Source organism: Schistocerca nitens, chromosome 12 (assembly GCF_023898315.1).
Source record: "Schistocerca nitens isolate TAMUIC-IGC-003100 chromosome 12, iqSchNite1.1, whole genome shotgun sequence".
In the NCBI taxonomy this organism is placed as follows: domain Eukaryota; kingdom Metazoa; phylum Arthropoda; class Insecta; order Orthoptera; family Acrididae; genus Schistocerca; species Schistocerca nitens.
Window position 1 is genome coordinate 89,366,367 of NC_064625.1, and position 20,586 is coordinate 89,386,952.

A 20,586-nucleotide genomic window follows, 5' to 3' on the forward strand; every position below is an offset into this window, starting at 1 on the left:
TGCACTTCAGTGATCATCCTTGTGGATGTCTTCAGTAATCTTATTCGTGGTGATGAGAAATAAAGCTAATTACACTTCCCATCTTTCTTTACAGGCATATTCGTCTCAAAACTGCTGCAGGAATCTAAATTCTGTCTGCAGAAAAAGTTGTAGACGTACATCACGACTCTGTAAAATGAGTGTAAAGAAGGAAGATTTTTGGCATTACATATAGAGGGAAAAAAATCACGGATGAGGCAGAGTTATTGAAACCATGGAAAAGAAAATCAGGAAGATCACTTCCTTGTTCCTTGTAAGTTACCTGTATCACTGTATAGTACAGTAATGATATTTTAGCTTTGGGTGTAAATTAGGCAGTAGAGAAAAAGTCACTAATTGTTCAAAAACGAAGAACATTTCATTTATTAACTTCGGGGAGTTTCGCCGTCCAGAAGATACCTGGTTTTTGGTTTTCGAAGAATTTGTCTCACTCCGTTGCTCACAAACTGTTTGAAAGTCAAAATCGTGACGGAATTAATGCGCTATACGCACATACGCACGACGAAGTCTTACGTTTCGAATGTTCTGCCTCCGGCATTTTTGCAGTGATAATTGCTAACACATCTCCGTTACTCTGTCAGTACTAATGCAAGGCACTCGATAGGCACTGTCGATGAGGTAAATGAACAGCACTCGATATTCCTATCGATATTTTTCTTTATTCAGATCCGGTGAATTTGTGTCACATAAAACAAAACCCGCCTTTGTTCGGTACCACTTCTTTGAGGTCTTAACGTCTTATTTTCAAGGAATTGTTTGTTACTTATTCCATTTTGCCCATCTATCGATTTATCTGAGATTATTTGGAGACAGAAGAGAAAAAGCTATTAGGAAGCTGGTTTTAACGCGACTGTTTCCCACAGTATGTTTCCCGTAATGGTTTTGAGAAATCTCTGTAATTTGAAATGACATGAAATAGTAAAACAGATGCAACTTGTTCTATTTTTAAAAGCAAATAAATAATTTCAAATTGGACTAATGTCAGTTTCATCTCGTTACAACATTCACGTCGAGGTTTCCAAATAGATATTGTCCTTATTGCTTTTATTTTGTAACAAATGGCTGAGTGTCGTGTCCTTTATTTTATTATTTCAGTCTGATATCACTAGAATTACGAGAAATATTTGTTTCGGCAAATCGCAATGGAATGTGCAAGCAGCAGGATCAAGTCACTTGAAATTTCATTTGCATCCTATTTTCTTGCGCAGCGTTATTTCTAAATTACGCGTGTCCTTCGGTTGTATTGTGTTGTACAATAACTGCACTAAATACAGCAGTTCGTTGTGATATTTGAAGCACGCAGGCAGGAACAGTATTTTCTGGACACCCGGTAGATCCACGGAACCGTTGCGTGCGTCGCCGCTCAGCCTTGGAGCGGGAGTGAGAGAGAAACAGAGGGAGCGAAAGCGAAAACTGCGAGCCAGAGACAGAAAGAGTGTGTGCGAGAGAGAGATGCGACGAACTGAGTCAGACGTGGACGGCTGTCAGTGGCGAAGTTGCGCAACTGTGGCGCTAGCGTCGAGAGGAACAAAACACTGGAGACGCGCGGAGCGTCTGGCTTGTACTTTTACAGTGACGCTAATCGAATCATTTGTGTCAGTTAACTGAAGATTTTATTAGTACTTTCACTGGTGCATAAGATTTCGTTGGTTACACGTAATGACAGAGCACTGCGAAACGTATCTTTAGGGTGTCTCTTTCCGGTGATGGCTGCCGGGTGTACTGAGCCGTCAAAATGGCGGCTGGGTGAGAGATGCGCTATGGGCCGGCAAGAAAATGAGCGGTTTCTACGACTGCAGCGAGGATATGACAACCGGTCACTATCGCACAAAGAAGGTAAAATGTTTCTTTACATATTAATAGTGAAATGCGCCGTCAACAAACCCAGTTGTAGTTAAAATTAATATTCATATTTTGATGATCGTGCTGCACATACCTGATATTAGCGTCCGTATAATCGCGCGTTTTCTCCGGTACATAGCCATACATTAGTTTTGCAAATAACGGTGTTTCAGGACGAAAACGTCCGCTATCATATTTTTATAAAATTAATTATAGAATGATCGTAATGAGATATTTTATGTCTTACACATTTTGTTGGAAAGCATCGTAAACTTACAGCAGCGTATTTCCTAAATTCTGGTGAATATTTGTTCTTAACAGCAATAAGTGGAGTTCGATTGATACAAAGAAATAAACGAGAGGTTAAATTCAGCTATTCCTGTCAAATAAACACAAGTTTCTAACTGAGCGTAGTTTCTCTTTGCTTTGGCGATCAGCTGAAGTGTGGATTGCTGATAATGTGTTCAAATGCTACAGTTCTTTGTGAAATAACCCGTAATACGGTAGTTCAGGGAATCATGTAAGCGTTCCATTGCTTTTGCAACGACCTAACTTGTTTACTTTATGCGTTGGAACTGCGAGGCAAAGGCGTCCTATGAAAAGTTTTTACATAGCCTATATCCGTCATTTCAGTCAGCTATTGAAATAAGTTACCATAATACCATATATTTATAGTTCTAGTATCCTAGTCAACGATGTACTAGTCATAATAGTGCGATATATGTTTCGTGTGTAGTCATTTAAAAAAGTATTTTTATTGCCACAAATACGGGTATGATAAACAGAATTTAAGTTCCAAGAAGAATGTGAATGTACAGTAAAAGAAAAACGTTATTTACACCTGAATAAAAATTATAAATGTAAATATGTTTTTCAAAGGAGTGAGCTTAAATAGTTGTATGAATTGCTTAAACGAACAGTTACTGTTTACAGACGTATACATGAATGACAGTGTGGAGAATTAATGCTTGCAATGATCTCAGGGGTACTTACGTTCCTAATGACGATTCGTTTACGTAAATATGTGATTACTGTCGTATTTATGTAACATATTTTATGTGTACATGAATTTCATAATTGAGTAATTCTATTTTTATAAAATAAATCGTATTGTCTTAATATATTTATCACTGCCATTAAATGCTTTATTGTATCTGGAACGTTTTGTGTGCATTACAACAGATCATTACTTGCTGTATACTCATTGGCACATGATTTGGTCATTTGGCACCGAATTTTGTATGTACCAGGTGACATTGATATTTCGTACCTAATACTGGTCAGCTCCTTACAGCATATGTATTTTAGTTATTAGTACGTGAGTATGAGACTTCGTGTGTGTGTGTGTGTGTGTGTGTGTGTGTGTGTGTGTGTGTGTGTCAGAGAAAATCATACACATTTTAGGTGAGGGGGAAAGGGGAAAAAATAGAATTATATATGCAAAAAAAAAAGTGTTAGTACATTTTCATGTATTCAAGGAAAAATGTGACAGTCTATAAAATACTTTTAAGGTTATTACGTTTTGGAGCAAAGTTTGAACACACTACGCGGAGTGTAGTCGGTCGGTCGGAAAAAATCTCACTTCGGACCCAAAAACGTTCAGAAATTATATGTCAACTTGTTATGTTTGTGTAATCCAATGATTCATTTTTGGTGGGGGAAGATCCAGACGAAATTTTTGAAAAGTCCAGCATTTAGAAAATAAAAACTATTACTATGATGTCGGGTTTAGGATGTGTACACGAAAACTGGCAAGTTAAATTTAGTAACTCTCTTAATTATTAAGAGCATTGTATTTAGCTATTGCATGTTGAGACCTAACTGCTTGAGTACGTGATATGTGAAACACTGGGCTTTAACTACTTCGTATTTCTTCCCTTGCGGATTGGCTGTGTACTGAATACTTACGAATTTAGAGAGAGACACTGTCGAATAAGTTCACTGAACCTCTGACTGAGTGATCCATCACGTACAGCTTTGGTATGGTTTTTGGTATATTCCACTCACCTATTAACCAGCTGATGAAGGAAACTCTTAGACTTGTTGTGTCTGTATTACATTTAGTTTCATAAAATTTCGCTCCCCCCCCCCCACCTCCCTCCCCCGTCTCGTACATCACACTGTACTCTTACTTGTAGCTTTTATTGTACCATCCATTCTCACAGCCTTTGAATTTTTATCTTTGTTGTATGCTTGAGCTTTTTATTTTCACTAGTTACAGTAAAAAAGCGTCTAATCTACTTACGTGATGGTAGCTCCAAAAAGAAAGATTCTCTCGTGAAATTTAGTTTTCGTTACCATGTATTCCTCCAAAGTGCGTGCAGAGAGATAAAGAAGGTTTTCCTGAAATAAAAATTAAAAAAAGTATTGTTCTGGCCTTAAGCTAAAAGGAGCAGCATCAGCTGTTATGTATATATTATGATTGGTTTTCCTGTCTTAAGCTTTCTGCAGTTACAGAGTACTTCTCACTAGATATGTTTAACTTTTATTTGTGAAGAGTCTTATGCCGTCATTCTGGAAATATGCAACACTATACATAATTTGCCTATATATTTTGGCATTTGAAGGTTAAAAACAATATAGCTTTATGAAATTGGTGCACAATTTACGAACATTGCGTTTGTGTCTTCGTACATGTTCTGCTGTCCTTTGAATTCGTGGTTTTCCATTTCATCATACTTTTATAAACTTCACAAGGTTTCTGTAGCTTCCACGCGTCCCACACTGTGCTACTGATGATTGCGTTTATGTTTCTTCATTTGTTTGTGACTCTCCCCCCTCCAAATCTTACGTTAGCAGTCGGTAGAGCATTTCCAAAGGAAAAGTTTCCAAGCTCGAGCCCCGTTCCGGCAAACAGTTATCAGCTAGAAATTTTCCCCTTATTCACTCCTATTTCCTCGATTAACGATTTTCTCCGCGGAAGATGTGAAACACCGGTCAAGAGCATCACTCATGTGAAATATCGGGCTACACAGACACAAAAGGTGCCGATATCTAAGTGGCATTCATCCGCTGCTTCAGTTACTTGATTCCTCTTCTTACTTGAAACTAAGTAGAAATCATGATCTCTAGCAAAAGAGAACGGTTTATAACGGAAGAGAGATAAGTTATCCGCTGGAACATTTCTAGGCTTTGAAGCGCCTCATTCTGTACCACAAACTAAACCCGCTTCGAAATGTTGCTTGTGTTTCTAACAAGGGAACCTCCCCATCGCAACCCCCTCAGATTTAGTTATAAGTTGGCACAGTGGATAGGCCTTGAAAAACTGAACACACGTCAATTGAGAAAACAGGAAGAAGTTGTGTGGAACTGTGAAAAAATAAACAAAATATACAAACTGAGTAGTTCATGGGAAGATAGGCAACATCAAGGACACTGGGACCGCAGGAGTGCCGTGGTCTCGTGGTAACGTGAGCAGCTGCGGAACGAAAGGTCCTTGGTTCAAATCTTCCATCGAGTGAAAACTTTAATTTTTTATTTTCAGTTTATGTGACAAACTCTTATGTTTCCATCACTTTTTTGGGAGTGATTATCACATCCACAAGAAAACCTAAGTCGGGCAAGGTAGAAGAATCTTTTTACCCATTCGCCAAGTGTACAAGTTAGGTGGGTCGACAACATATTCCTGTCATGTGACGCACATGCCGTCGCCAGTGTCGTATAGAATATATCAGATGTGTTTTCCTGTGGAGGAATCGGTTGACCTATGACCTTGCGATCAAATGTTTTCGGTTCCCATTGGAGAGGCACGTCCTTTCGTCTACTAATCGCACGGTTTTGCGATGCGGTCGCAAAACACAGACACTAAACTTATTACAGTGAACAGAGACGTCAATGAACGAACGGACAGATAATAACCATGCAAAAATAAAGAAAGTAAAATTTTCACTCGTGGGAAGACTTGAACCAAGGACCTCTCTTTCTGGAACTGCTCGCGCTACCACGGGACCACGGCGCTCCTGAGCTCACGGTCTCCTTGATGTTGCTTATGTGGCCCATGGACTACTCAGTTTGTATATTTTGTTTATTTTTTCACAGTTCCACACAACTTCTTCCTGTTTTCTCAATTGATCTGTGTTCAGTTTATCAAGGCCTATCCACTGTGCCAAGTTATAATTAAATCTGAGGGGGGTGCGGTGGGGAGGTTCCCTTGTAAGTAGTGGAACAGCAAAGTCACTTCGTTCTCTCCCCTCTTGGCAGTTCCTTCGTGGTAAATGAACATGACGGTTTAATCACTGGAAATATTGCCAACTTTCTTACAAAAATAACCCCAGCCGAATATGCGAGACTGTTTTTATGAGCAAATTCTTGGCCGTGGGTTGTCGTACCTTCGAGCTCCAATAATTCAGTAAAAGTGTATTTTTATCTACATTTGACCAGTAAAAATACCGCAAAGTGTCCAAACAACGAAAACGAGAAATAGTTTATGTAGATGTGATGTGTTTATTAACTCACACCATTAGAAAAATAAATACCTCGCTACAAGAGCTAACTGGCAACATAATAAAATTTACTTAGCCTGGAGCTTGCAGGCTCTTCTATAAATTTTTCGTACCTTGGTACAGCAATTTTCGCAAAGAGAGATTAATTAAAATGCTTGCCAGCTCGCAGCACACTCACATGCAACTTTCCGCTCCATGGCGTATCCCCTCATATCAGTTCCATTATGCGAATCTGCCTTTCAAACCGATTTACAGACAAATTTACCGCTTTCAGTACTGGCTATAGAACTGACTTGATTCATTGCACTCCACGAAAAAGGATATTGCGTAGAATTAGGCCACCTTCGTAAGTTGGCAAATAGGAAATTGACAATGGTTATAAAACCTTGTGCACCATCCCATATACTGTGAAATTTTTGGCTGCCTCGCGAAGAAGTTAAACTCTCGCAGTCACTCTCTTTCGTTTCACAGTAAACACGAGATTTTGTAACATTTATGGAATATTCCATCGGTAGTTAGAGGAACATAGACATTTTAAAAAACCTGAAGACACAGTATTAATGTTCCACAATAATATGTATTTAATAATTCCTTACGAGCCGACTTTCGTCTTCCTAGGAGATAAGATGATACTGAACATCAGCGGGGGTTCATAGCTGTTCAGATAGGTGGTATTTTTAGACTATTTCGATACAAATACAAGCATAATGTAATACCCCAGACTTTGAACAGTTAGTAAAACCATATGAATTTATAAGCCTAAAATGTAGCACAAGCGACGGCCGCTGTGGCCGAGCGGTTCTAGGAGCTTCAGTCCGGAACCGCGCTGCTACTACGGTCGCAGGTTCGAATCCTACCTCGGGCATGGATGTGTGTGATGTCCTTCGGTTGGTTAGGTTTAAGTAGTTCTAAGTCTAGGGGACTGATGACCTCAGATGTTAAGTTCTATAGTGCTTAGAGTTAATTTGTTGTACAAGTGAGTAACAGCACAGTCCACTATGTCATACGACAAACTACCAAATGTGATGAACAGGCCAAAACATGAGGAAGAAAGAAGCCTATAGTCTGTGATTGTGGAACAGTTATAACAAGGATTTCCAGCATGCTGGAATGCTGAAGTGTCAGCAACTTGTGGTACTGTTTCAGTATAACAGCTAAAGTTACAAAATAGCTCTTTTTACTTCTTGATAATGACTAATCGAGGTTCGCCGATGACATTGTAATTCTGTCAGAGACAGCAAAGGACTTGGAAGAGCAGTTGAACGGAATGGACAGTGTCTTGAAAGGAGGATATAAGATGAACATCAACAAAAGCAAAACGAGGATAATGGAATGTAGTCAAATTAAATCGGGTGATGCTGAGGGGATTAGATTAGGAAATGAGACACTTAAAGTAGTAAAGGAGTTTTGCTATTTAGGGAGTAAAATAACTGATGATGGTCGAAGTAGAGAGGATATAAAATGTAGACTGGCAATGGCAAGGAAATCATTTCTGAAGAAGAGAAATTTGTTAACATCCAGTATAGATTTAAGTGTCAGGAAGTCGTTTCTGAAAGTATTTGTATGGAGTGTAGCCATGTATGGAAGTGAAACTTGGACGATAACCAGTTTGGACAAGAAGAGAATAGAAGCTTTCGAAATGTGGTGCTACAGAAGAATGCTGAAGATACGGTGGGTAGATCACGTAACTAATGAGGAGGTATTGAATAGGATTGGGGAGAAGAGAAGTGTGTGGCACAACTTGACTAGAAGAAGGGATCGGTTGGTAGGACATGTTTTGAGGCATCAAGGGATCACAAATTTAGCATTGGAGGGCAGCGTGGAGGGTAAAAATCGTAGAGGGAGACCAAGAGATCAATACACTAAGCAGATTCAGAAGGATGTAGGTTGCAGTAGGTACTGGGAGATGAAGAAGCTTGCACAGGATAGAGTAGCATGGAGAGCTGCATCAAACCAGTCTCAGGACTGAAGACCACAACAACAACAACACAACAACAATGACTAATTTCGGTTTTTTATTCATGACGTATTCTCAAATCATCCGTCCAATCAGAATAAATATTACTCCACACAGCAAAAATCATGACTATCATTATTCAAAGGAGTACAATGTAAGTGATCATGGAACCATATACAAACAGTTCGTATTTGGTTTCGTGATAACGTACACTGTACTGCTTCGGATACCGATTGTCATGACTTCGGTATGTGGAGTGATATTTATTCTGATTGCATGGATGATTTGATAACGAGTTATAAATAAAAACCTGACACTAGTCATCAACTAATAAAACTCAGCGGTTTTACAACTTTGGCTGTCTGTCATTTTGAAATGAGTTATAACAAGCTTACTACCTAATGGTGAGAGAAATAACTGGCTGCTGTTTCTTTAATAAGGTTCGTTAATGGAACTGTGTTTGGTCATTAAGGACCTGATCAGAATTCTTTGATTGGTGTTTATTGATAGCAGGAATTTCGAGTAATGTTAGTTTTGTGCCTCTAGTTCCTCTATGGAGAACATCACATCTTATATCATACGAATGGCATTCATTCAGAGCATGTTCAGCAAAAGTGGAATTTTTCTTTTTCAGCCTCCAGCTCGTTTTATGCTCAGTCAGTCCAGTAGTTGTTGTACAAGAATCTTTGTACAACTATGGACTCTCGCTGAAGTGGTTTGGAATGTCGGTTTAGCATTAAGTTACCTGCCGATGGCCTAAGAAGACGAAAGCCGGCTCATAACAAACTAATGAACATTTTTATGGAACATTAATACTCTGCATTCAAGTTTCCAACACACTTAACTTTTTTAACTGAGTGGTGTGTGTAAAATCACGCTCGTACATCTCCGTCTACATACACTTGCAAACACTGTGGAGAAGTGATAATTGTGGCATTTAGTTATTGAAACGTGAGAGAAACTGGAGACAAGGAAAGATAGATTCAACCTTTGTGGAACATCTGTCAAAAGACAGCTTGCCATACTGTACAGTTTGCGGCATTTTACGTACTGTTAAGAAAAGAAGAAAATTGCCACTTTTGGATATACCTTGAATCTATCTATTTATTTATTTATTTTGCATATACATTGACGGAAAAAGGCCTAGCACCAAAAAGTAATTGATGTAGAGCTATAAAATTTCGGAAATACCTTTGTCTCGGTAATACATTTAAGCGGTTAACATTGCTAGATCACAGGTTAAAGTAAGCGCGAGATTAGCCATTGCAAATGTGAACTGCTGGAGCATTAATAACCGCTGTAGCTGCTAGAATGTTAAATTTATGCGAAGAAACGAGCTTGCAGTGTATTGTATATGTGCTGGATGTCAGTACAGTTCGCACTTGGTCGCTCAGTACAAGGACGGTTAATGATGTCGGTGAATGACCAGTGCGCCGGCCGCTGTGGCCAAACGGTTCTAGGCGCTTCAGTCCGGAACCATGCTGCTGCTACGGTCACAGGTTCGAATCCTGCCTCGGTCATGGAAATGTGTGTTGTCCTTAGGTTAGTTAGGTTTAAGTAGTTCTAAGTTCTAGGGGACTGATGACCTCAGATGTTAAGTCCCATAGTGCTTAGAGCCATTTGAAATTTGCACCTTTTTTTGGCCAGGGGGTTGTCGTCCGATGATATCCTATATATGCATGAATGGAGACGGATCCGGTGATAGAGGAGTCCAACGCAATACGTCGATACTCTGTAATGCACCCTGGGTTACAACAGAGGTATGCGGGCGAGCGTTATCCTGTTGGAAAACACGCCCTGGAACTCTGTTTATGAATGGCAGCACAACAGGTCGAATCACCAGTGACGTACAAGCTTGCAATCAGGGTGCGTGGGATAGCCACGAGAGTGCTTCTGCTTTCATACGAAATCGCATACAAGACCGTAACTCCAGGTGTAGGTCCAGTGTGTCTAGGACGTAGACAGCTTGGTTGCTGGCCTCCTCCTCCTAAGCAGCACACAGCCATCACTGGCACCTATACACAACTAGCTTCATCAGAAAACACAACAGACCTCCACTCTGTCCTCCAATGAGCTCTCGCTTGATACCACTGAAGTCGCCAAAGGCGGTCGTTTGGGGGCGGTGGAACTCAAGTTACAGGGCGTCTAGCTCGGAGCTGTCCTTGAAGTAACCGATTTGTAACAGTTAGTTCTGTCAGTGTGGTGCCAACTGCTGCTCATATTGCTGCTGCAGATGCAGTACGACGCGCCAGAACCATACGTTGAAGACGATAGTCATCCCTGTCGGTAGTGGCACATGGTCATGCAGAGCCCGGTTCTTGTGACAGTACATTCCCGTGACCACCTCTGCCAGCAGTCATGTGCAGTGGATACCTTTCTGCCAAGTCTTTCTGCAATATCTCAGAAGAAACATCCAGCTTCTCGCAGCCCCATTACGCGATCACGTTCAAGCTCAGTGAGGTGTTGATAACAGCGTCTTTGTCGCCTTAAAGACATTCTTGACTCAACATCAACTCACCATGTCCAATATCAAAGGTAACTAACACTCAGGACCGTAGCCGCTTGGGATTAGCCGAGCGGTCTAAGGCGGTGCAGTCATGGACTGTGGCCGGCCGCGGTGGCCGAGCGGCTCTAGGCGCTTCAGTCCGGAACCGCGCGACTGCTACGGTCGCAGGATCGAATCCTGCCTCGGGCATGGATGTGTGTGATGTCCTTAGGTTAGTTAGGTTTAAGTAGTCTAAGTTCTAGGGGATTGATGACCTCAGATGTTGACTCCCATAGTGCTCATGGCCATTTGAACCATGGACTGTGCGCCTGGTCGCGGCGGAGGTTCGAGTCCTCCCTCGGGCACGGGTGTGTGTGTTTGTCCTTAGGATACTTTAGGTCAAGTAGTGTGTAATCTTAGGGACTGATGACCTTAGCAGTTAAGTTCCATAAGATTTCACACACATCTGAACATTTTTCAGGAGCGTTACGACGTGTATTGAAAGCAAACCTGATTTGTATCCTCATAGTGCGGCTACTAACGTCATTCACGCAACTGGTGCGGAATTTGAACAGATATCTTTCGGCTGTAGAAACATGCCTACCAACTTTAGTTTCTGTCACGCAACTCCTCCTTGCTTCCGCGATTTTGTTTTTCGTCAGTGTAGTACTGCACACTACTTACAATCAAAAACTCAAAAGGAAGTAACAGATAATAGTAAAAATGAAACAGTGTCTCTCTCTCTCTTCACAGTCAGGGCTTGATGGTGTAGCCATGAAAAAGTCTTTCCGATCACCCAGGTAGGACCTTAACTTACACTCCTCTAAAGTGAATTGGATGGGCTGTTACGGAGCACCAAACACATGACATACGATGCCACTTTTGCTTTGAATGACTAATCGCAATTTGCTTTTCCCCCTGTGTTAAACTAAGTTTAATTTATGCAAATGTTTAAATACAATAGTAAATTGATTCATTATTTACTTATTGACTTTTTTATGTGACGATTTGCTTATGTTACCTGTATCATTAATATTCGTGTAAGTGGCACGTCATCTTTCCTGTGGTTGTCATCTAATGGCGGCCTAAAAAACCGAAATCCAGTTCGTGATCAATAAAAAGCATTGAAACTTCCTGGCTGATTAAAAGTGTGTGCCGGACCGAGACTCGAACTCGTGACCTTTGCCTTTCGCAGGCAAGTGCTCTACCGTCTGAGCGAAAGGCAAAGGTCCCAAGTTCGAGCCTTGGTCCGGCACACAGTTTTGATCTGCCAGGAAGTTTCATATCTGCGCACTCTCCACTGCAGAGTGAAAATCTCATTCAGTGAAAAGTAGTTTTTGTTGATTATGTTCCACAGTTTTGATAAATTCTAGAAATGACACCATGTGAGATCATAAGCTGCTGTTTAATTTACTCCTTTGACAGGAAAAATTAAATAAAATAACAACCTGAACAGTAGCTTATGGTGCCACGTGATGGCATTTCTACAAAGTAAAATGTAGTCGCAAGATATCAGGAAAGCGTTTTTTTTATTTTTTATTTTTTTTTAGACTACAATAATTTTCTGTAAATCGCAAATACCCGCTGCTTCGTTTGTACCATAAGGAGGGATAGAGCACTGGTTGAGACACTGGACTCAGCTTCAGGAAGAGTGGGGTTCAAATCCAGGAATGGCCATCCAGATTTAGGTATATCGGGGGTTTTCCAAATCGCACGCCCGCAGCTCGTGGTCTAGTGGCTAGCGTTGCTGCTTCTGAATCATGGGGTCCCGATTTCGATTCCCGGCCGGTTTGGGCATTTTCTCTGCCCGGGGACTGGGTGTTTGTGTTGCCCTAATCATTTCATCGTCATCATCATCATCGTCGTCATTCTGACAGTGGCTAGATTGCTTTGTGTAAAAATTGGACTGTGTAAAAATTGGACTGTGTAAAAATTGGACTGTGTAAAAATTGGACTGTGTAAAAATTGGACTGTGTAAAAATTGGACTGTGTAAAAATTGGACTGTGTAAAAATTGGACTGTGTAAAAATTGGACTGTGTAAAAATTGGACTGTGTAAAAATTGGACTGTGTAAAAATTGGGACTTTGCACGGGCGCTGATAACAGCGCAGTTGAGCGCCCCACAAACCAATCATCATCATCATACAAATCGCATTAACCAAAATATGGAATAGCTACTTTCAAAACAATATAGCCAAATTCCTTGCACATTATTTCGCAGTCTGAACTTGTGATCCGTCTCTATTAACCTAGTTGTCAACAAGACTACACATTTATACAACTAGTGATGCTTAAAGCCAACGACCTTGTCGCAGTGGTAACACCGGTTCCCGTCAGATCACCGAAATTAAGCGCTGTCGGGTTGGGCTAGCACTTAGCTGGGTAACCATCCGGTCTGCCGGGCGCTGTTCCAAGCGGGGTGCACTCAGCCCTTGTGAGGCAAACTGAGGAGCTACTTGTTTTATAAGTAGCGGCTCCGGTCTCGTAAACCGACATACGGCCTAAGCTGTACTGACAAACCCATTCTGCTGTTTCTGCTTGTCTGCTGACAACACAGTACTCACTCCCTCGTCATATACTAGGGGATCGTCCTGTCCTGATGTCCAGCTGTCAGCTAGCTGTAATCTCCGCATTTCATAGAATTGTCGCGGTACTGTTGTTCAGATTGTGCACATGTATTAATCCAAATAAATTCACCTGATGATGGATGTTTAGAGCTCTGAAAACCGTAATGGACATGAAATAAATTGTGTGTTGTAACAGTGAATTTGTAATTTCAATTCACAAATGCTTCTAGAAAAATATTCTTTGGAGGGGGAGGGAAGGGGAGAGTTGACACCTTCTCCCTCGTACTATCGCCTTCTCCCCTATAGATCCACAGCTGACGCACCAGGCATTCGTAATGCAATGACACTTCAAAGTGTCACGGAAGTTTGACGAACCTTTCGACACTATATGGAGTTGTTGGAAAGAGTGCTATAGTCCATCATCAGAATCAGTCTCTCGTCTCTGGTACACATCGAAAAATAGTGAGGATAATCTTCATATTTCTGACGTCTCAGCCTTTTTCGACGTGACTGATTAGTGGTCTGCATCCGCTGAGTGTATTGTTTCCGTTTCATGCAAAATATTTCGACGACCGACGCAGCATCTACATCTACATTTATACTCCGCAAGCCACCCAACGGTGTGTGGCGGAGGTCACTTTACGTGTCACTGTCATTACCTCCCTTTCCTGTTCCAGTCGCGTATGGTTCGCGGGAAGAACGACTGACGGAAAGCCTCAGTGCGCGCTCGAATCTCTCTAATTTTACATTCGTGATCTCGGGAGGTATAAGTAAGGGGAAGGAATATATTCGATACCTCATCCAGAGACGCACGCTCTCGAAATCTGGGCAGCAAGCTACACCGCGATGCAGAGCGCCTCTCTTGCAGAGTCTGCCACTCGAGTTTGCGAAACATCTCCGTAATGCTATCACACTTACCAAATAACCCTGTGACGAGACGCGCCGCTCTTCTTTGGATCTTCTCTATCTCCTCCGTCAACCCGATCTGGTACGGATCCCACACTGATGAGCAATACTCAAGTATAGGTCCAACGAGTGTTTTGTAAGCCACCTCCTTTGTTGATGGACTACATTCTCTAAGGACTCTCCCAATGAATCTCAACCTGGCACCCGCCTTACCAAAAATTAATTTTATATGATCATTCCACTTCAAATCGTTCTGTACGAATATTCCCACATATTTTACAGGAGTAACTGCTACCAGTGTTTGTTCCGCTATCATACAATCATACAGTAAAGGATCCTTCTTTCTATGTATTCACAATACATTAAATTTGTCTATGTTAAGGGTAAGTTGCCACTCCTTGCACCAAGTGCCTATCCGCTGCAGATCTTCCTCCATTTCGCTGCAATTTTCTGATGCTGCAACTTCTCTGTATAGTACAGCATCATCCGCGAAAAGCCTCATGGAACTTCCGACACTATCTACTAGGTCATTTATATATATTGTGAAAAGCAATGGTCCCATAACACTCCTCTGTGGCACGCCAGAGGTTACTTTGTCTGTAGACGTCTCTCCATTGAGAACAACATGCCGTGTTCTGTTTGCTAAAAACTCTTCAATGCAGCCACACAGCTGGGCTGATATTCCGTAGGCTCTTACTTTGTTTATCAGGCGACAGTGCAGAACTGTATCGAACGCCTTCCGGAAGTCAAGGAAAATGGTATCTACCTGGGAGCCTGTATCTAATATTTTCTGGGTCTCATGAACAAATAAAACGAGTTGGCTCTCTCACGATCGCTGTTTCCGGAATCCATGTTGATTCCTACAGAGTAGATTCTGGGTTTCCAGAAATGACATGATACGCGAGCAAACAACAGATCGATGTCAGAGATATAGGCCTATAGTTTTGCGCATCTGCTCGACGACCCTTCTTGAAAACTGGAACTACCTGTGCTCTTTACCAATCATTTGGAACCTTCCGTTCCTCTAGAGACTTGCGGTACACGGCTGTTAGAATGGGAGGGGGGGGGGGGAGGGCAATTTCTTTCGCGTACTCTGTGTAGAATCGAATTGGTATCGGCCGTCTTATTCATAATATTATCAATAAACTGATGGCGAGGCAACGAGTACTGCGTTATCATCTGTCGTGGCGAACCTATACATGAAACACGTCGAAGCAAGAGCAGTAGAATACGCCATCATCGTGTTTCTATCGGTATGTGGACGACACATTTGTGGTGTAGTCAGTAGAGATGGGTCGTTCGCGAACTAACGGGCCCAAAGGAGCCGTTCACCAGGATGAACGGAACGGGCGAGGAACGAATTGTAAGGAACAGTCCTTCATAATTCACTTCGGTCGTGGCTTTCTACTTATAGTTCCAGGGAACGAGAAACTGTCGATCTCGTTCCCGAACGGCACGTCGCGGTCACGTTCCCCTCGGTCTCGCTCGGCCGGACTCGTCCTTCGAGTGGCCACTCGTCACAATTCCACTGCCGACTGCTCATAGTTTGTTCAGTATCGAGTTGTTCGTTTCGTTCGCTTCGCACGCCCATTCTAGATCTGTTTCAAACCTTTTTTGAACTCCAAACTTCTGGTCCTTTTCGTATTCTATTCAGCGTCCACGATCAGTAATGAAAATGTATTTTATAATTACGTAAATTACATAAAAATTACTTGGTATGTAATACATACATCTTTTCAGGTAACAAAACGGCAGAAGAAATAATTGTAAAAAGGAAGATTTTTTTTATTATTACACATGCAAAGGACGGCACGACACACACGAGTGGCCATTTTCCGTCTTTTTTTGATCCAAGGTAAAAGAGCATGTTGATTTTTATGGAAGGCAGACAGACCTACAACGGAGTGAAGCCCGCGCTTCGTAATCGAGTGTATGGTGTCACATTTTGTAAAGAGAATACTTCAGTGGTATAGGGTGGCGTACGAAAACTCGGCCCCGAGTACTAGACTGCTCATTGTCGCTTACCAATCATCATATATTGTTTCGAAGTTGTTTGCATTAGTTAATTTATTATTTCTTCATTGCCTAATTACTACATGTTTATCTATCCTGCTCGTAGCGGTCAATAACTCTTGCGTTAATTGGCGAGGAGTCTGTACTCGGGGCCGATTCTTCGTGCGCCACCTTACATTATCTCCCCGCGATCAGCCACATAACTCTACAGTTAGCTAAACGAGGTGTTTTGCAGAATCACTAAAATCATAATTGTGTGAGAATTCTGTTATGAATAAAAACTCTGTACTGCAGGGGGGAGGCAAATGCCCCCTCTTCGCGCCTTCCATCTTCAGTCACCTATGCTACTAATTTTAAATTTTTCATAAGAACCATATACCAACCGCAATGAACGGCGAACGAGTAAAAATGAACGCTTCCCAAAAAAGAGCGATCACCAGTGAACTAGTTCCTTTGCCCATCTCTAGTACCCAGGTGGAGCGAAAAATCCCGAAGAGTTGCTGGAACTCTTAAGCACGGATCCTTCGGAATACTAAATTCACGACGGACCTTGAATAATGGGGGCAGCGACGTTTCCTCGACGTGGTAGTTAAGAGAAGATCGGACGGATCCCTGGGTCACAGAGTATACAGAAAACCTACGTACATTGATGCTTATCTCCACGCATCCAGCCATGACCATCTGTCACAAAGAAGTTCGGTGCTACAGACTCTGTTCTACAGAGCTCGAATGCTTTCAGACAAAAAGAGCTTCGACAAACAATTATGGTATCTACGACTAGTGTTTCGAAGCAGTGGGTACTGAAACTGTCAGAGTTAACCGACATTCCAGTCGAAAGGAAATGGCAGAGACAGGCCGAAAACAGAGTATCTGCTTTGTGGTGGCCCAATATCTGGACAGATTAGTAGACCCCTACGGAAACGAGGCATCAGGTGTGTTTCGCTCCTTCCAAATAACATAAAAAGTCTTCTTTGCAACGTTAAAGGCGATATAGGTCTCTGAAATTAGGGTGTATATCGCGTTCCATGCGAATGTGGCATGTCTTACGCTGGGCAGTGAAGGAAAGATGCTAGGAACATCAGTGGCGCACCCAACTGAAACAGCCAAGGAAATCGGCTATCACCGAGCACTGTCAGGAATATAACCATGAAATTAAATACGATACAGCTTTAGAAGAGATGAAACGCGTCTGAATTATTTTTTACTCAATGACTGATCCACTTTTGAAGTCCAGTTCTACTGACATACCCATTCTACTCATACTACTTCTGTACTGACAACACAATACCACCCCTCACTTTATGCTGGCGGGTCCGCGGTACATAGAGGTGTCCGGACACTTTTAATCAAATAGTACAGCAAAAATTATTTTATAAGAAACAGGCCACTGTTTTATAGTCACAACCGTTGAACAACAACAACAACAACAGCAGCAGCAGCAGCCTTGCCGCAGTGGTAACACCGGTTCTCATCAGAAAACTGAACCACTGTCGGGCTTCGCTAGGACTTGGACGAGTCACTGTTCAGCTGTACCGAGTGCAGTTGGCAAGCGGGGTGCACTTAGCCCATATGAGGCTAGTTACGGAGCTACTTGATTGAGAAGTTGTGACACATGTCAGCAAACCTGACAAAAACGTGAAAAGTGCTGTGCTGACCACATGCCCCTCCGCATCCGATGAGACCTAAGGGCAGAGGAGGACACGACGGCCGATTGGTACCACTCGTCTTTCACGGCCTGTTCGGCTGCTGTGTTTTTCTTCAACAATCCATATATAATGGGTAAAATAAAATAGAACATCGTTCCATTTAAAGAAAAAGTGCAGTTACCCACGAATTTGCAGTACTAGCTGTAATTATCGTACGGCAACGAAACTTGGTAGTTGTACTAATGCTCTAATGTGGAATAGATTTACGCTGGGGAAAGGTGGTCCCAACTGTGTCACCAGATGCATACCTGGCGCTGTGATTACAAGAAAGACGTACAGAAATGAAACTTCCTGGCAAATTAAAACTGTGTGGCGGACCGAGACTCGAACTCGGGACCTTTGCCTTTTAATCCGTCAGGAGGTTTCATATCAGCGCACACTCCGATGTAGAGTGAAAATGTCACCAGAAACATCCCCCAGGCTGTGGCTAAGCCATGTCTCCGCAATATCCTTTCTTCCAGGAGTGCTAGTTCTGCAAGGTTCGCAGGAGAGCATCTGTAAAGTTTGGAAGGTAGGAGACGAGGTACTGGCGGAATTAAAGCTGTGAGGACGGGGCGTGAGTCGTGCACGGATAGCTCAGTTGGTAGAGCACTTTCCCGCGAAAGGAAAAGGTCCCGAGTTCGAGTCTCGGTCGGGCACACAGTTTTAATCTTCCAGGAAGTTTCATATCAGCGCAAACTCCGCTGTAGAGTGAAAATCTCATTTTACGTACAGAAATGCTTGCATATGCAATGGATTAGGAACGGGTCCTGGCCAGAAAAAAGTCAAATAAGTGATAAGGGCATAATGTTGATTGTACGAGGGTGAGTCAAATGAAAATTTTAAATACTTTTTTAAATATTATTAACTGTGCAGAAGTGGTACAAAGCTGTATAACGTTTCAACATAATCTCCCCCACGCTCAAAATTCTTTCGGTAGTCCGCGGAACGGAGCTTCTTTCCTCCCATTGCGTCTTTGAGTGGTCCAAACAAATGGAAATCGCTTGGGGCAAGGTCTGGTGAGTATGATGGATGAGGAAGACACTCAAAATGCAGGTCTGTGATTGTTGCAACTGTTGTACGGGCAGTGTGGCGCCTTCCATTGTCATGTTGCAAAAGGACACTTGCTGACAGCAATCCACGTCGCTTTGATTTGATTGCAGACCGCAGATGATTTGTTAGGAGATCTGTGTATGATGCACTGGTGACAGAGGTCCCTCTAGGCATGTAATGCTCCAAACTGACGCCTTTTTCATTCCAAAAGAGTGTCAGCATAACCTTCCCTGCTGATGGTTCTGTTCGAAACTTCTTTGGTTTTGGTGATGAGGAATGGTGCCATTCCTTGCTCGCTCTCTTCGTTTCCGGTTGGTGGAAATGAACCCAGGTTTCGTCCCCAGTAACGATTCTTGCAAGGAAGCCATCATCTTGTAGTTCAAACCGCCTCAACTCGTCGTTCTCTCACTGCAGGAGTCAGTTGCCGTGGCACCCATCTTGCAGACAGTTTGTGAAAAACTGGAGCACATCATGCACATTGTGGAGTGCTTGACCCATGACTAATCTGTAAACATGCTGCAGTGTCAGTCAGTGTCACTGGCGGTTTTCCTTCACTGTGGCTTCAACTGCTGCAATGTTCTGTGGAGTCACAACTCGGTGTGCCTGACCTGGACGAGCAGCATCTTCCACTGAAGTCACACCAGTTGCGAACTTCCTACTCCATTCGTAGACTTGCTGCTGTGACAAACATGCATCACCGTAGTGAACTTTCATTCGTCGATGAATTTCAATAGGTTTCACACCTTCAATACGCAAAACCGAGTAACAGAACGCTGTTCTTCCCTGGTGCAAGGCGGCCATCTTCATACTGATACTGCGACGGTATGTGTGCATTTGCACTATGCTGCCACCTACAGGCCATTCTGCACGCTGTTTGTAGCACGCTTACCAACTTACAGGCTAACGGCCCGAAATTTCGATTTGTTATTACAAATTTAAGGTTTTCATTTGACTCACTCTCGTATTATTAACCCACCGCTTACACAGGTTGTTGAATATGAGCACCGAAGACGACGACAACATGCTGCATCCGCAAAACGACGTGATGAACAGTTGGTCGCAGACGTTCTTATGGAATCTGAACAGCGTGTTCCTATATGCTTGCCTTCAGACCATGTAGAGACCAGACATGTATCTGTCAGATATAGCCAAAAGTCATGTGGATTCAGACCAGATTATCTTGCACCCCTTGCGTCTCGAAAACCTCTAGACATTCCTTGTTCGTGGAAGGTTGCGTTGACCAGATGTTTGACTGGGCGAACGACATGAGAAGTTGCCCCATCTTGCATGAAAACAGTAGTCTCCACACAGTTGCTCTCTTCCAAAGGAGGAATCAAATGCTGTACAAAGAGACGTACGTACGTGGAGACGTCACGGTACACCTGACAATCCCTCTGGGTATATTCTCTAGAGCAGGCGTCCCCAACAAAATTTTCTCGAGGACCCCCTCATCGAGCATGATTGGTACCTTATCATATACAGTATCAAGCACCTAAAACAGCTAAATTAAGAGTCTTTTTATACGTTTTCTATATTTGGTACTTAGAAAAAGCATTGACATATTCATTATTAAAAAAATATTGAGCCTAAAACTTTT

General features: G+C 42.3%; 1 long non-coding RNA gene across 1 annotated transcript in view; it reads left to right on the forward strand.

Annotated features, from left to right (window-relative positions):
• The first annotated feature begins 1,638 nt into the window (after positions 1-1,638).
• LOC126215238 (uncharacterized) overlaps positions 1,639-20,586 on the forward strand; it is a 155,317-nt gene continuing 136,369 nt past the window's right edge. The window contains exon 1 of the long non-coding RNA XR_007542110.1: positions 1,639-1,875. This is a non-coding gene — a long non-coding RNA (uncharacterized LOC126215238). The remainder of the gene's footprint in view (positions 1,876-20,586) is intronic.